The 18486-nt window shown below is 34.7% G+C and overlaps 1 long non-coding RNA gene across 1 annotated transcript; it reads right to left on the reverse strand.

Moving 5' to 3' along the window:
• Positions 1-314: 314 nt before the first annotated feature.
• Positions 315-4223, reverse strand: LOC139866317 (uncharacterized). The gene is made up of 3 exons (XR_011765375.1): positions 4093-4223; positions 3659-3719; positions 315-375 (listed from the first exon to the last, which is right to left on the reverse strand). It is a non-coding gene; the product is annotated as an uncharacterized lncRNA (long non-coding RNA).
• Between the last annotated feature and the right edge of the window lie 14263 nt (positions 4224-18486).

Here is an 18486-nt window from a genome sequence, read left to right on the forward strand (position 1 = left end):
ATATTTGTATTTTTATAAAAGTAAACTAATATAGCGTTGAGCTTTGCTTAAAGATCTCCCTGTGGAACGAACCGGACTTACTAAAAACTACACTACTGTACGATTAGGTACACTGCCTATAAGTGTTGTAGCAAGGTTTAAGTATATCCATTCTATAAATAAATAAATATCTTGTGTAAAATTGTATCGTATTTAATAGTATTTTCTGAGTAAAATATAAGCTATTTTATATACACCTCGCGAAACATCAGCAACCTAGGGATACAGTAGCACAACTTACTACTTCACACTACAGCTGTAGGTTAGTCTCTCTCACCAATTACCCGCAAAACTCAGTAGTCTAATGTCACTGAGTCTTCTCCTCGTCTGTATCACCTGAGAACAATACTCACAAGTTAGTAAATCGTATCTCATTTACTAACAATATAACATTATATACAATATGTGTATATATATATATATATATATATATATATATATATATATATATATATATATATATATATATATATATATATATATATATATATATATACTTATACAACATATATATATACATATATACACACTTATATATACTTTATTACATATACAACATATATATATACATGTATACACACACACACACACACTTATATATAAATATATATACACACTTGTATATACACTGAAAACATGTCCAAACGAGCGGGTCAAGGGAAAAACGGACGGTAAAATAAACACACGAACCGTAAAACAAGTGTACGGGCCATCGGGATGCGGCCACGCCAAGCCGCTACGCGTAACGGTGGGCGAACAGCAGCAAAGATGTTGCAACAGCAGCAGGTAAACAGCAGCGGCAACGCAGTTGCTGCACCCTTCGGTTCACCCACCATTTTCGCGATTCGAGTAGTTTTTTGACCAATTGATGATACACGAAAATTTCATAATACATAATAAACAAGTTTCATGCACCAAACATCAGTCACAAACACCTTAATTGCAAGAATCGACACAAACATCATAAAGACCCAAACTTAACATAAAACCCTAAAATCACCATTTCTCAAGTTCTAACATAAATCAGTCGTACATGCATCATATATACATCATCATCGAGCTATAATAATTAATTTCATCATACAAACATCACATAGCAAGATTCAAGTTTTACTCCTATTAGTTATAAAATTATAAAAACTTATAAAATAATTTAAGGATTTCAAACCTTGTTTTGCTGATTGAGTCGTGGATTACAATCACCAACAAGCACCCAAAATTCAACTTATTTAATTTTAAGAAATTCAAAGAAAAAATTACGCCGTTGGTACCTGTAATTTGTTTACATTATCATGACAACACCTAAACTTTTTTTCTTGCGTAGTTGGTACCGTTAACTGTAGTCAAATTTTAATGGTTAACACCTCACATGTGCTACGCATGTGAGGGTATATTCGTCAATTTATATCAATCTTCCCAAATTAAACAAAATCTTCATCTTCTCCAACAAAATCTTTAAACAAAATTCAACATCTTATCTTTTTTAACAAAATCTTCAAACAAAACTCAACTTTTTGAGACACCAAAATCTTCTCATTCTCTCTCCACCAATATTAATCACTCACTATTTTTTATTTATTTTATCTCTTTCCATGAACAAATCTTACGAGTAACAAATCCGCACGATGACCTCTCATCTAGTTAATTACCAATTCACGTAGAAATTCAAACTAACAATTAATTAATTGAACTTAACATATCAATCTTAAATCTTAAATACTTATTAAACTAACAATTAAATTACTATTAAACTGATTATACCTAACATATAGTGTGTCAATGATATTCTTCCGGGAAGAAAAGTATTGAATAAAAAATCTTGAGAAAGGAAAAGAAATACAGAAGCCATCATACAAGAACTATCAACTACTATAATTTACAATGTGTTGGATATCCAATTTTAAAGATGGTTCTGCAAAATAAAATAAAAAGGCTCAGACACGCACTAATTCGGTCATCAAATTGTACTCTGTTAATAAGACAAACTGGATGTGTTTTAATTCACCTACTATCAAATTCCAATCATTCATGATCAGAATCGAGAAATGTTTCTCTTCATCGCCTTTTATTGCAAAAACTAAAAATTAACAACTGAATTAACATAAATCGATCTTAATTTAATAGAATTAGGTTGAAAGAAGAAAACTAACTAGTGGTTTAGATGAGATATACAAATAACAACACCCGAATCGATTAAAATAAATAAAAAAAAAGTGGTGATTAATATTAGTGGAGAGTGAACAAGAAGATTTTGGTGTGTGAAAAATTTGAGTTTTGTTTGAAGATCTTGTTGAGGAAGATGAGGATGTTGAGTTTTATTTAAAGATTTTGTTGAGAAGATGAAGATTTTGTTTAATTTGGGAAAATTGGTTTAACTGACGAATATACCCTCACATGCGTGGCACACGTGAGGGGTTAACCATTAGAATTTGACTCCAGTTAGTCAGAGGTACCAATCACGCAAGTTACACAAAACTTAGGTACTAACTATGCAAAAAACAAAGCTTAGGTGCTGTCATGATAATGTAAACAAACCACAGGTACTAACAGCGTAATTTTTTCAAATTCAAAATGGAATTTAAGAGCAAATGGAGCATATTTTATTTTGTTAGTTAAAAGTGGGATAAGAAGATAAACAACTCAAAAGAAGAAATTAGAAGTAAAGTTGTGTGGTCTCTATCCATGTGTATGTGTTTAGAGGAAAGGAAATGAAATAGAAATAAAGATAATATTCATATGGACAAACACGTGTAAGTTCACCACAAAACCACCGTCTCAACTTGTTTTATAATTAAACTAGCCTTTAAGAGCTCGTGCGTTGCACGACGACGCTTAATCAAACAAACGGGAGACGTACAAGTTATTTTAATTGACGTTATGAAAAATAGTCGGAAATCTATTCTTGTAGATAAAGGTGTATCCATGCTCATTGTATGTATCGTAATGCCTCAAAGATAAATTACAGAATACTATATTGGTTAAGGCAAGCTTACTCGATATTCTTAATCACTAAATGCATCAACTGCTCTCGCTCTTGTTGATGGCCATCAATTGATGCTCCATTACAGGCTTCAATTAGATTATAAGTAGTTGCATTAAAAATATGAAACATAGATTTATATCTACATAAGTAGAGACCAAACTTACTACATAATATAATACATAACAACATAATAACAACAAATATTCAATTATGACCTTATATGTTTGTTATGTAATCAATTAGTTATATCCGTCTAATTCTTATATATCGAGAAAGAGACCGGACTACTTTTATAAATATGTAAAAACAAAGAAAAAATACCAGCCCATATGCTTGGCAGCTAGTCCAATCTGCGCCACGACCAAGAATAGTTTGAATAACAGTTTGATGGATAATAAGTATTATTCTTTATTACTTCGAGATGTCTAATAACTATCTAATCCATTCAAGCAATGTGATGGATAATTATTGTACAGTTTGCATATCATAAGTATTATTCTTATTACTTTGAGATGTCTAATTACTATCTAATCCATTCAAGCAATGTGATGGATAATTTTTAGCCCAAGATTTAAAAAAAAATCAACAAACCAGTAAAAAAGACATGTAAGAAACTAAAAAAAAAACGTCACCAACCTTCTGGTATTTCTTCATCCTCATTGATATCATCACTACAATGATAGGAATCCATGTTATCCTGAAAAAGCAAGTAATATAGAAAAACTTCATCACTAATATAATTTATGAAATAAATGTTTGTGGTAACAGTAATTCTAACTAAATTCACAGACATGTACTTCCAAGATCAAAACCATAAACATTCATATATGCATAATCACATATAAATAATTAATTATAATCCTTTAGCATAACAAAACAAAAGGCACCATAACTGTGTAAGCATAGTATCACTATAACCGTGTAAGTGAAGTATGTAAGCATTTATAACTAAAAGTATAACCGTGTAAGCATAGTATGTAAAGTATGACAGATGTGCCTATCTAATTAATCATATAACTAAAAAATTGTTAATCCATGAGAAAACGTTAAGAGCAATAAAAAGTACATACCCATTTTCAATTCCAAGGCTTCTCACTTTATCACTTGTAGTTTTGTTCTCTTGCCATGCTAAAAACTGGAACATGGTTGTTTAGCATTCATAACTATTATTGTGTATCACTTTATTACTTGTAATCACTTTGTTATTTTGTTTGTGCTAATTAAATGTTTAACTGAAGGTATATTATGATTAGCAAGTAACGATGAGGATATTTAAAATATGTTTATATAATAAAAAGGCAACGATGTTTATGTATAGAAAATTTTAATGATGATAGATAGATGTGTGTACACATGGAGATTAGTTATATGGATTTAATCTTAAGAGTGTATGGCAACCTTTTATCCATTTACACCAAACACCATTCAAACCATTTATTGTGTTATTGTATCAATATTTAGCCTATTTAGGCTTAAAACTACCTTGTAAGTAGCTTGAAATGATACCGAAAGATCAATAAAAAAACAATTAATTTGTTTTATTTACCCTAAAGTTTAACTTTAAAAAAGGATACTGAACAATAAAAGGAAACCAACCAAGAATACTCACAGTGAAAGTTGACGTGAAAGTGTATCCTATAAGAGAAGCAACCGTTCCAACTAACAGCTCACCTTGAAATGAGAGGGATTTTATTTAACAAAAAAATGATTTGTTGTATGTTACATTAGAAACTGTAGATGATAGTATGAAAACATAGCAAACAGAAGTTTTAATTAGCTTACAAGCTTCTACTAAAGTTGATTATTCATTGTCGATGTTTTTTTTTTTTTTTTTTTTTTTTTTTTTTTTTTTTTTTGAAAGGCAAGGTTAGTTGTTAGTTGTTAGACTCGAACCTGGGTCACTCTCGAATCCATGAAACATGGATACCAATGAAGCATATTTATGTAATCCCTAGTACATTAATGTATTATTCGATCATGTAGTAACCTGTAATATTGTTAAACGTTGATTGTCGATTTGTTACTTTATATACTTGTAAACGTTTAAATGTAATGTGTAATGTTACTCGACAGTCGGCCGACTGACATAGTCAGTCGACCGACTGTCAACCACAGTCGACCGACATAAGATCTGGGATATTTAAGCCAAGTTAATCTCCACTAATTTGGTTAATCACTCTACACATTTCACACACATACAAACAGTTCTATGTCCGGTCTCACTCCAATCTTAATGTCCAAATACTACATAATGTCAGTCTAGGCTTCGTGTTTATCAAGATCTAATCTTGGTTTGACTCATACGAACTCGAAAACCCATAGATATTCGTTTAAGCTCGTTCTAGTGTTATTCCGCCTCTAGATCGTGTTAGGTTGATTCTAAGGTCCTCTCCCAGCGTCTACAAAGTGGTATCAGAGCATTGGCTTGCTGAATCAATTGTTTTAAACGAGTTCTTGTTATATTTTTGGGTCAAAAATTAGTTTGGATTGAATTTTGCATACTTTTACGTTAAACTTTTGGTTTTAATTGCTTTAGAGTGTTTACAGAAGTCATTCTCAGTTGTTTAAGTTGTTGGTCAGTGGTTTTAGTTCGAAAATTGAGCTTGAAATCGTTTAGAAGTCAAAAACCTGATTTTTGAATTCTAGTTCTGAGAGAAATCACAGTCGACCGACTTAGGTGTCAATCGACCGATTTTAGTTTATTTCGACCGATTGTCATTAGTTCGACCGATTGTCATTAGTTCGACCGATTGTCTGAAAACCGACCGACTTTAGTTCTAAACCGACCGAGTTAAACTCTAAACCGACCGATTGAAGGAACATCGACCGATTGAGAAAAGTAATACCATTTGACTTAATGTAAACAGAACTTCAACCGATTAACCATTGATAGTCGACCGACTGTAACTGTTCATTGACCAACTGTCATTCAATCGACCGACTTTGGATCAGATTCAACCTTAATTAATTTTAACGATGTCTGATCAGGCAATGACAATTACTTCCGGCGTTCAAAATATTTTACTATCTGATAGTGAATCAGGCAGTGCCAATCGTGCTCCTAGACTTGATAATACAAATGATTACATTATATGGAGGTCTAGGTTTATGAATTACATTAGAGGCCTTGATCCTAGAATGTGGGATTTGATACAACATGAATATAAAGAGCCTTTAGGTACTGATGGTAATAGTAAAAAGTATGAAGATTATAGCGTGACCGAAAAAGAAATATATGCCTTAGAATGTAGATGTTATGCTCAATTGACTCAGGGCTTAGATGGTGATATTTATCATCAATATCAGATGCACTTAACATCATATTCTCTTTGGAATGCTATTAGAAAAGGTGTAGAAGGAAATAAGGCGTATCGTGAAAAGAAAGCTAAAGTAATCAAACGTGAATGGAAAAGGTTTGCTGCTCTAAGTCATGAAATGTTAGAGGAGACAATCATTCGTTATCGTCATCTTGTCTCTGAATTGGGTAACTTAGGTGTAGAAGTTACAGAACAAAAAGCTATCAAACAATTAACAGATGGTTTACCACACAAGTGGGATGCGTTTATTGAACAGGTAGAAGACAGAGCTTTGTTTGCTGGTGAATCACTTACCCTAGATAAATTCACATCAAAATTGATGGTAAAGGACTTGGATATGGAAACCAAGAAGAAACGCCTTGAGGGTCAGCAGAGTCCTATAATTTACAAAGCTGGTACTTCTGGATTGAGTAATGTTCATGCTCCCTTACAAACAGCGTTTGTTTCTAGTGATAGTGCTGTAAATAGATCACAACCTACTCAAAATGTGATGTTTCAAATCCAAGTAAATAAGCCTATTAGTACAAAGCAATCCACTATTAGACAGGAGCCAAAAACTGTAGTTCTCAACACTGAGAATTTAAGAACTAGGCCCCTTGCAGTTGTAGAGGAAGATATGGCTTTAGTTGCTTTGGTAGTTAATTCTTATAATGAAATGGTTGGTGGTCAAATTGGTAATGCTCATTTAGAAGCAGAAGATTATGAGCAGATTGACGAGGATGAACTTGAAAAGATGGATATCCTCTGGGCTATGGGTAGTGTGATTAGAAGAGCGAAGAAATTTCTGAAAATGACAGGTCAACAGAGCTTAGGTATTACTAGAGATACTAAGTTAGGCTTTGATATGTCAAAAGTGAGATGTTTTAATTGCAGTGAGTTAGGACACTTCAAAAGAACATGTACCAGGCCACAGAAAACTGGTTTTCACAATCCATTTCACAATCAGTATAATAAGACAAAAGTTAATGGCGCGGTTGAAACAACGAGCAGTGATACTACCAGAAATGATAAAGCAAAAAGCTTAATTGCAACATATTCTGACGAAGGTTGTGATTGGACAGTATTTTCCGATGATGAAAATCATGCTAATGTTGTTAGAATGCCTAAGACCGAAGAAGAAACTGAAAGTGAGAAACAAAAAAGAGAGAAAGCTGGTTGTGTTGGTATTGCGAATGAATGCATGTGTTACATCTGCAAGATGGAAGCAAGAATTTAGCGAACTTATGCAATGATCAGATATGTTAGAAGAGGTGTTCTTAACAAGAGAGTGTATGAGAAGTTCAAATACGCAATGCACAATGACGGCAATGTATGGACTGATTACAGTAGTTCGTCTTCATCAGATAGCGAAACTATTGTGGAAGATGATGTCAAGACTTCAGTTGAGTTGAGTAATTCTGAATATTCCAGTTCTAGTTCAGAATCTGAACCTGAATCAGAGACTGAAGAAAAGGAATATACGTTCATGGCAAACACATCAAGTGACTTTAAGGTACAAACTGAATTTCCTTTAGTATGTAACGATTGTACTGATCATAAGTTAGAAATTGTTAAACTTGAATGCATAGTTTCTAAACTGAATGATATCCCCTTAGGATGTATTTATTGTCCTGAAGTAAAACAGGAACTTAAGATTGTTAAAGCAGCTTATCTTGAGGTAAAAGACCTATATGAGACTAATTTAACTCAGTTTAACAATAAAAGGGAATTCAGGGAGACAAACAAAACTCTAGAAAATCAAGTTCATGATTTAAGAGCTACAATTTCAGGTGACCAAAAGACCATAATGTTGTACTTAAATCAACTAGAATGTGCTAAGAGAGAAAAGGAAGAGTTTAAGATTAAGTATGAGTCAGAAAAGGCTAGAAATAACACTTGGCCATGAATGTCATATGTCATTGACTATACTGTCTACAACAAGAATGATGGTAAAAAGGGTTTAGGTTATAAAGAGTGCCATCCTCCTCTTAGGAATGAGTACATTAATAAACCTTCTGATTCTTGCCTTAGTGAAATCCTAAGTGTTCAGCCTGTAGAGAATGAAAAATCAGACAGTACTAAGCCTGTTGTTGAAGGCTTAGTGGAGGACAGTAAATCTGACTCAGAGTATGAAAAAGTTTCTGAGATTGTAACACCAAAATCCAAACCTATCACTATCCTGCAAAATCCATTGAATGCTGGTAAGGCTAGTGAAAGCAGACGACCCACACCTAGAAAACAAGTAAACTCTAGGAACTCTAATGGAAAGAAAATATTTCAGACACCTGTTAAGTATCAGCAGGGACTCAACCTAGGTAAAGAATATGTTCTTACACAAGCACCTGAAGAACTATTTAATAAGAGGAGCCCTAATACTAACAACGTGCCTAAATATGTACACCCTAACCGTCGACCTGGCTTGAAACATCAAGTTGAGAAGCCTATGTTACCCAAGAAATAGTCTTTACTCAATAAGAATCTGAGTTCAAAAGCACCTACTCAAGGAACTCAAAACTATAATAAATGTGGGAAAAAGGGTCATTGTGCTGTTAACTGTCAACAGGGTTGGAAAACACCAAACAGAAAATCTGACACTGATACAAAAAATAAACACTATGCTTCTAGTACCAGTTCCATAGGTACTTCAAGTAATAGTTTAAAAAGTTTTTATAGACCAAAGTCAAATTCTGTTGCTAATTCATCCACAAGGGTACAGTCAAGGGCGAACACAAATTTTCAAACGAATGACTATTATAAGAAATCTGTTGGTAAACGTACCGTTTGGAAACCTAAAACAGAGAAAAAGGTTGTTGACAAGTCCAAAGATCCATCAGGATCAAAGGGTCAATGGATGGATGTGCAAGTTATTGGTGTCGATGGGAAACCCACTGCCATTCGGGCATGGGTGTCCATCTCAAACTAACTTCTTTTCTTATTGTGCAGGTCGCCTATGATCCGAGTAGAAATACCTGGATTTTTGATAGTGGGGCATCCCGGCACATGACAGGAAACATGTCCTTACTTTCTAATGTCAAGTCAGTAAATGGAGGATCTGTTTCTTTTGCAGGAGATGAAGGAGGTTTTATTACAGCTCAGGGTGTGATTTCTAATGCTAATGTTAGGTTTGATAAAGTGAATTTTGTGAAGCAGATGTCAAATAATCTGCTGTCAGTTTCTCAAGTAGCAGATAAAAAGCATAAGGTTGCTTTTGATGATCAAAGATGCTACATTTTGAAGAAAGAGTACTTAATACAGGAAGATATGATTCTTATGACAGCTCCCAGAAATAAAGATTTTTATATTTTGGATATGTCAACAGCCCATGTTAAAGCTGCAACAGGTCATCAAGCTTTCATATCTAAAGCTACAGAACAAGAATCAATTTCATGGCACAAGCGTATGGGTCATTGAGCTTGAGAAAGATGAACAATCTTGTTCATAATAATCTGGTTGAGGGAGTAAATGTTAAGAGTTTTCAAATTCCTGAAGGATGTCTTCCGTGTAAGAAAGGCAAACAGACTAAAAAGTCACATGCAACAAAGAAGTATCATTCATTTGTTATTCCTCTAGAGTTGTTACATATGGATCTTTTTGGCCCGATTAATCGAACAAGCATCTCTGGAGATTCATATTGTTTGGTAGTGACTGATGAATACTCACGATACTCTTGGGTAGTGATGTTAATGAAGAAGTCTGACACGTTTGAAAATATAAAGTTGTTGATTTTGAAGCTGGAATCTTTGTACAAGTTAAAGGTTAGGAAGACTCGAACAGATAATGGTACTGAATTCAAGAATTAGCAGATGGAGAGTTTCTGCAACGAGAAAGGCATTCAACAACAGTTCAGTCCAGCTTATACTCCGCAATCAAATGGTGTTACTGAAAGACGTAACATAACGTTAATTGAAACTGCGAGAACAATGTTAGCCGACTCAAGTTTACAGGTTAACTTCTGGAGTGAAGCTGTGGCTACAGCATGTTATACAATGAACCAATTGTTAGTAGTCAAGAGGTGTAATGACCCGGACTTTTTCGATCGATCTATACTTATAAGATTAATATTTACATAAATTAAACCTTACCAACATGATAAGCAACCCAAATTGTTGAGACTTATGTTTTTGAAAAGAGATTTACACAACGTTTGACCGTCTAGTTTGACCGATGATATCACGAACTATATAACATATGATAATTATACGTTTGTGTATATATATGTATATATACATATTTAACATGATCTAAGGATGTTTTAATATCTCATTTTGTATTAATAACAATAAGTTATAAGTATATTTTGAAACTACTAACTTAAGTTTTCAAAACGATAACTTTAAGTAACGTTTTTTGATACAAATACTTATAACCTATAATGTTTATACATATATCGTATATGTAATGTATTTAATAACTTTTTAAGGACTTAAATACATAAAACAATATAAGTATATTCACAAAAGATAACTATATTTGAATCCTCATTCCGTTTTCACAAGATTTCTATACGTATATTTAGAGTATATGTACTCGTATCATACCTAGCTTCTATACGTATTTACTATTGGTATATACACATCAAATCACCACCAACCAGTCCTTGTTCATGCCTTATGTATAAGGTAACTCTCTTGTTCATGCCTTAAGTATAAGGTAATTACTTTTGTATGATAGTATGACTAATTACACAAAATTACAACATAAATTTTGTCCATGATCTTCATCATTCACGCCACCATCACCACCATATATACTCCATCCATTTTCAATTTTGCTACATCATTTTGCTAGTTAGGAACACACTTTCAAGAGCCTTAAAACCCTTAACCATCTCAGCCCACAACCATGAAGATCTAGCTTCAAAAACATCACTTAATCACCATAAGAAAACCCTTACAAAAACACTTCAAGAATCCTTCCAAGAACACAAGTTTACTTCCAATCTTTCATCCAACTCCACCACTCTTTTGATTCTAGGTTTTTACTTCTCTTTTACAGCAACCTTGTCCAAGTAACTTGAGGTAGTAACTTTGTTCATAACCTTATTTGATTCATATATATATAGTTATCTTATTTTATGGTATAAAATTTTAACAACAAGAACATAGTTTGAATGTTTTCAAACTTGTTTGCAAACTAAATAGATCCTTCTAACTTAACTTTTAAAATACTTCAAGACCCGTATTATATCATAAGGATATGCTAACTTAACAAGGTAAAACTTGGTTTTTCAAAGAACACCTTAAAAACTGAATTTACGTCGTCGGAGTACAAACGGGGGCTGTTTTGGGTTGGATAATTAAAAACCATCTTGAACTTTGAATTGGAGGCTTATTTTCTGGAAAATTGATATTTACTATGAATATGTTAACACATAAAAATTTCATGATTTAACTCAAAGTATAAGTATTTTTAGAAAAATAATCATTTAAGGTTGTTTACATGATGGAAAATGATCAACTTCATAAGTTTCACCAAAGTTTGACCTATGACCTGTGATTTTGAATACAAACTAAGGTATTTACAGTTCATATTCTTAAAGAAGGACTCGATCCAAGGAAGTGGCAAGTTGAACCAACGAAAACGGAGTTGTAACGAAGAAACTATGACTAAAACAAGATCGGATATCCAAAACTAGTTTAGCCACGAAAATAATTGGAGAAAAATTAAATAAATCACATCTTTCTAAAATAACATGATATTTTATATATATGTACTCATAATTTAATTTTATATATTTCAGGATCACCCATAAACTATACGAGAAGATTAATCATAAGATCCCATGATTGTACGCAATATGTCTTCTTGACAATATAGGTACCATAGGTCAAGATTAATCCCGACCAATACAAATACGATGGGGGTTTTATTTATTTCGATGGGGGTTTTATTTATTTCGATGGGGGTTTTATTTATTTATTGAACACCTAAATATGAACCATTAAAATTGAATTGCTAACTACGGACTAAGAAGACATTAAAAGTATTATAAGTATATATACGTGACGATTTTTTAAAATGAAAATATATTGATATATTATATATGGATAGGTTCGTGATATCAACCGGAGACCAAGTCAAAATATATATATCTTCAAGGCAAAAGTGAGTATATAGTCCCACTTTTAAACTCTAAATATTTCGGGATGAGAATACATGTATTTTATGTTTTACGATATGGACACAAGTAACTGAAAAATATATTCTACGTTGAGTTGTACCACTGGCATACTTCCCTGTAGCTTGGTAACTACTATTTACAGCGGTATTGTAAACGCGAATCCTGTTGATAGATCTATCGGGCCTGACAACCCCAACCGGACTGGACGACCAGTATTCAACGGTTGCACAGTACTTCGTTTCGTGACTACACTTGGTACGGTGTAGTAAGATTTCATAATAAAGGGAATATGCGACGTGATTAAATGTTAAGTATGGTTACCAAGTGCTCAACCACTTAGAATATTTTTATTAAAATGTTTATATATGAAATCTTGTGGTCTATATATATATATTGTTGCCGGCATTAAACCTATATCTCACCAACTTTATGTTGACGTTTTAAGCATGTTTATTCTCAGGTGATAACTAAAAGCTTCCGCTGCAACATGTTGAATTTAAGCAAGATCTTGAGTATGCATATTTGTGTCAAAAATAAAACTGCATATCGGAGGATTTGTAATGTAAAATATGTTGGAGGTCGTATTGTTATTATCACATGTAAAGTTTGTAAGTCTAAGATTATCGCTAAACGATAATCCTTATTAAGTTGTTTAAACCTTGTATTTGTAATAAAAGCTATGGTTTGTATTGTAAAAACAAATGCAGTTTTTGAAAAATGTCGCATATAGAGGTCAATACCTCGCGATGAAATCATATGTTATTGTATTCGTCCTTATGGTTAAGGTCGGGTTATGACATGTGGTATCAGAGCGGTGGTCTTAGCGAACCAGGTTTGCATTAGTGTGTCTAACTGATAAGTCGTTAGGATACATTAGTAAGTCTGGACTTTGACCGGGTCTGATTTAAAAACCATTGCTTATCATTGTTGGTTAAAATTTATATGTAAATATTATGTAGTACTAATGGGTTAGTTGTTGTGTGATAGATGTTGGGCTCAAAACTTGTTATCACATTCAGCGACTCCGAACCAGAATCTTCAGATGGTGTTCCAGTCATTAACCTATCCGATGACGAAAATAATATCTTTGGGGAAGACTCACAAATTCCGGATGAACTGACTATAGAGAACCCGGAAAGTGAACCCGAGGAGGGAAGTGAACCCGAGGAAGAAAGTGAACCCGAGGAGGAAAGTGAACCCGAGGAAGAAATACAGGAAATTACAAAAGACAAGTTCGAACTAGGAAAGAAACGAAAGGCTAATGAATTAGAAAATTCAAATCCTGAGTTTAGTGAGGATGATGTGGCACCAACTCCACTAGACACTACCACCCCTATTCCCGCTATTCCTATTCGTTCTATCCCGGCATCCAGTTCTTCAGCCCCACAGCCAAAATATAGGGAGACACCGCCAAAATATAGGCAGACAGCCAGGATAAGCGTTAAGCGATTCTTTGAACCTAAACGTCCTAGAAAATAGACCAAACGATGCGCTGCTGTATTAAACCATGGGAACATATAATGTTTTGTATAATATTATTAGTGTGGTTTGCTTAATGTTCGATGTAAGATAAGCATATGTAAAATAGTGAAGTATGAAATGCAATAATTTTCCATGGTTAAGTATTATTTAGATGGTAGTAATTGGTTCTGTACTAAGCTATTAAGTATGGACATTAACGGGTAGGTACTACCCTAGATATAATTATAAAACGCTAATAAGAAGAAAAGGCTTTTATAATAATACCTGGTTCATATTATTAATAAGCTATAATGTACTGTAAATATACACTACATCTATAATATTCCATGTGAATAATTATTTTCTTTTCATTCTTATAGAAGAATATGGCGCGATTGAATCGAATGACGGAACAAGAAGTCGAGGAATTCATCAACCAGCGAGTGAACGACAGAATGTTATGGGTCGAGGCTGCAAGAGCTGCTGCAGTTAACCCAAATCCTCGTGTAGGATGCACCTACAAAACTTTTCAAGCTTGCAAGCCCTCATCATTCAGTGGAACAGAAGGACCGATCGGTTTAACCCGGTGGATAGAAAAGATGGAGACTGTGTTTAAAATCAGTGGTTGTGTTGAAAAGGACATGACCAAGTATGCATCGTGCACTTTACAAGATAGTGCACTCACGTGGTGGAAAAATTATGTGAAGGCTGTAGGAGGAGATGTAGCTTATGATACTCCATGGGAAGAATTCAAAATAATGTTAATCAACGAGTATTGTCCAAGGAACGAGGTTAGGAAGTTGGAAGATGAATTACGAAGCCTGAAGGTTGTTGGTACTGAAATCACCAACTACAATCAGCGATTCATGGAATTAGTTTTGCTATGTCCTGAATTGGTTCCAACCGAAGAACGGAAGATTGAAATGTACAAAGATGGTTTGCCCAAAAAGGTCAAGGCAAATGTTACAGCATCGAAACCTAAGACAATTCATGAAGCTATAACCATGGCAAACGAGCTAATGGATCAGGTCATCATGGATAAGAAAGTATCCAATAATGATGTGAAGGTATCAGGTAACAAAAGAAAGTGGAATGGAAATTATGATCGAGGTAACCAACAACAATCTTTTAAGAAACAAGAAATCACGCAAGGTGCGGGTAGTGGTTTAAGCTTTGGTTACAAAGGACAAAATCCTTTATGTAACCGATGCCACAAACATCACTCTGGCTACTGTAATGTGGTATGCAACAAATGTAATCGAAAGGGTCATCTTGCTGAAGATTGTAGGGCTCTCGTTACAAATACAAATGGTACCAAGACTCCTGCCACCAATGCAAATAGAACTGCTTTGGCTACCATTACTTGTTATGGGTGTGGAAAACAAGGTCACTATAAGAGCCAGTGCCCGAATCCTGAGAAGAATATCGGACCTGCACGTGGGAGAGCATTTATTATTAATGCTAGAGAGGCATGTGAAGACCCGGAGCTTGTTACGGGTACGTTTACCATTAATAACTTATCAGCATCTATTATATTTGATACTGGTGCCGATAGAAGTTACGTGTGTAGAAATTTTTACACTAAATTGAATTGTTCATCATTACCTCTAGATGCTAAGTACATGATTGAGTTAGCTAATGGTAAACTAATTAAAGCCGATAAAATTTGTCGTGATTGTAAAATAAATTTAGCCGGAGAAATGTTTAAAATTGACTTGATACCCGTAGAATTAGGAAGTTTTGATGTAATAGTCGGCATGGACTGGATGTCCAAAGTAGGAGCTGAAGTTGTGTGTGCCAAGAAGGCAATTCGCATTCCTTGTAAGGATAAAATGCCGGTGATGATTTATGGAGAGAAGGGTAACTCAAAGCTAAAACTCATTAGCTGTTTGAAAGCCAAGAAGTGTTTAGAAAAGGGATGTTATGCTATTCTAGCACATGTTAATAAAGTCGAAAAGAAAGAAAAAGAGAAGTGCATCAACGACGTGCCTGTGGCAAGAGATTTTCCTGAAGTTTTTCCGGAAGAGTTGCCGGGATTACCTCTATTTAGATCTGTAGAATTTCAAATAGATTTAGTACCAGGAGCTGCACCAGTTGCCCGTGCTCCATATAGACTTGCACCGTCCGAGTTAAAAGAACTTCAGAGTCAGTTAAAAGAATTACTGGATCGTGGATTCATACGACCAAGTACTTCACCGTGGGGAGCTCCGATTCTATTTGTTAAAAAGAAAGATGGATCTTTTAGGATGTGTATAGATTATCGTGAATTAAATAAGTTAACTATCAAAAATCGGTATCCACTACCGAGAATTGACGACTTATTTGATCAACTCCAAGGATCATGTGTGTACTCGAAAATTGACCTAAGATCGGGCTATCATCAATTACGCGTCAAAGAAGAAGATATACCGAAAACTACTTTTCGGACACGTTACGGTCATTACGAATTTTTGGTCATGCCGTTTGGATTAACGAATGCGCCAGCTGTATTCATGGACCTCATGAATCGAGTTTGTAGTCCATATTTAGATAAGTTTGTTATTGTTTTCATTGATGACATTCTTATCTATTCCAAGAGTGAGCAAGAGCATGAGCAGCATTTAAGGTTAATATTAGAGTTGTTGAGAAAAGAACAGCTATACGCTAAATTTTCTAAGTGTGCTTTCTGGTTGAAAGAAGTGCAATTTCTTGGTCACGTTGTTAGTAGCAAAGGAATTCAGGTTGATCCAGCTAAAATTGAGGCCATTGGAAAATGGGAGACTCCTAAAACACCAATGCAGATACGCCAATTTTTGGGTTTAGCCGGTTATTATAGAAGGTTTATTCAAGATTTTTCCCGAATAGCTAAGCCGTTGACAGCATTAACGCAAAAAGGAAAGAAATACGAATGGACCTCGAAGCAGGAGAACGCATTTCAATTACTGAAGAAGAAGTTAACTACGGCGCCTATTTTATCGTTACCTGAAGGGAACGATGATTTTGAAATATATTGTGACGCTTCGCGACAAGGTTTTGGTTGTGTTCTTATGCAACGAAAGAAAGTTATTGCATACGCATCCCGACAATTGAAGATTCACGAGCGGAATTATACGATGCATGATCTAGAACTGGGAGCAGTCGTGTTTGCGTTGAAGATATGGAGACACTACTTATATGGGGTTAGATGCACTGTGTTTACAGATCATAAAAGTCTTCAACATATTTTCGATCAGAAACAGCTGAACATGAGGCAACGTAGGTGGGTCGAGCTGATAAACGACTACGATTGTGAGATTCGCTATCATCCCGGGAAAGCGAATGTAGTGGCCGACGCTTTAAGTAGAAAGGAACGAGAACCAATTCGAGTACGCGCAATGAACATAAAAATTCGCATGAATCTCAACTCACAAATCAAAGAGGCTCAACGAGAAGCTCTTACTAAAGAAAACATAGGAAATGAAATAATGAAGAAGTATGGGAAACAACTCATTATGCGGGAAGATGGAATTCGATATTTTGCAAACCGTATTTGGGTACCAAAGTTGGGTGGATTAAGGAAGTTAATATTGAATGAGGCACATAAGACAAGATACTCGATACATCCTGGAGTTGGAAAGATGTATCAAGATCTTAAGACGCATTATTGGTGGCCTAATTTGAAGACAGACATTGCAACATATGTTGGGGAATGTTTAACTTGTTCCAAAGTCAAAGCAGAACACCAGAAGCCGTCAGGATTACTTCAACAACCAGAAATCCCAGAATGGAAATGGGATGGTATTACCATGGATTTCATCACAAAATTACCTAAGACTGCCTGGGGTTATGACACCATTTGGGTAATAGTTGATCGTCTCACCAAATCTGCACATTTCTTGCCTATAAAGGAAACGGATAGAATGGAGAAACTATTACGATTATACATAAAGGAAATTGTTTCAAGGCATGGAATACCTATTTCCATTATATCCGATCGTGATAGTAGATTTACATCAAAGTTCTGGCAATCACTACAGGAGGCCCTAGGATCTCGTTTGGATATGAGTACCGCATATCATCCGCAAACTGACGGGCAGAGTGAAAGAACAATTCAGACTCTTGAAGACATGCTTAGGGCATGTGTGATCGATTTTGGAAACGGATGGGATAAATATCTACCATTAGCAGAATTCTCGTATAATAATAGTTATCATGCGAGCATTAAAGCTGCACCATTCGAAGCACTGTATGGAAGGAAGTGTAGATCCCCTATCTGTTGGAACGAAGTAGGAGATCGACAATTAACTGGACCCGAGATCATCCATGAAACTACTGAGAAGATAGTGCAAATCAAGGAGAAATTGAAAACAGCCCGTAGTCGCCAAAAGAGCTACGCCGATGTCCGAAGGAAACCATTAGAGTTTTAGATCGGTGACATGGTTATGTTAAAGGTGTCACCTTGGAAAGGTGTAATACATTTTGGAAAAAGGGGTAAACTAAACCCAAGGTATGTAGGCCCGTTCAAAATTATCGAACGCATCGGACCGGTAGCTTATCGACTCGAGTTACCGCAACAACTCGCCGGAGTACATAATACATTTCACGTCTCGAACCTTAAAAAGTGTCTT

The sequence above is a fragment of the Rutidosis leptorrhynchoides genome, chromosome 9 (assembly GCF_046630445.1).
Source record: "Rutidosis leptorrhynchoides isolate AG116_Rl617_1_P2 chromosome 9, CSIRO_AGI_Rlap_v1, whole genome shotgun sequence".
Classification (NCBI taxonomy): Eukaryota; Viridiplantae; Streptophyta; class Magnoliopsida; order Asterales; family Asteraceae; genus Rutidosis; species Rutidosis leptorrhynchoides.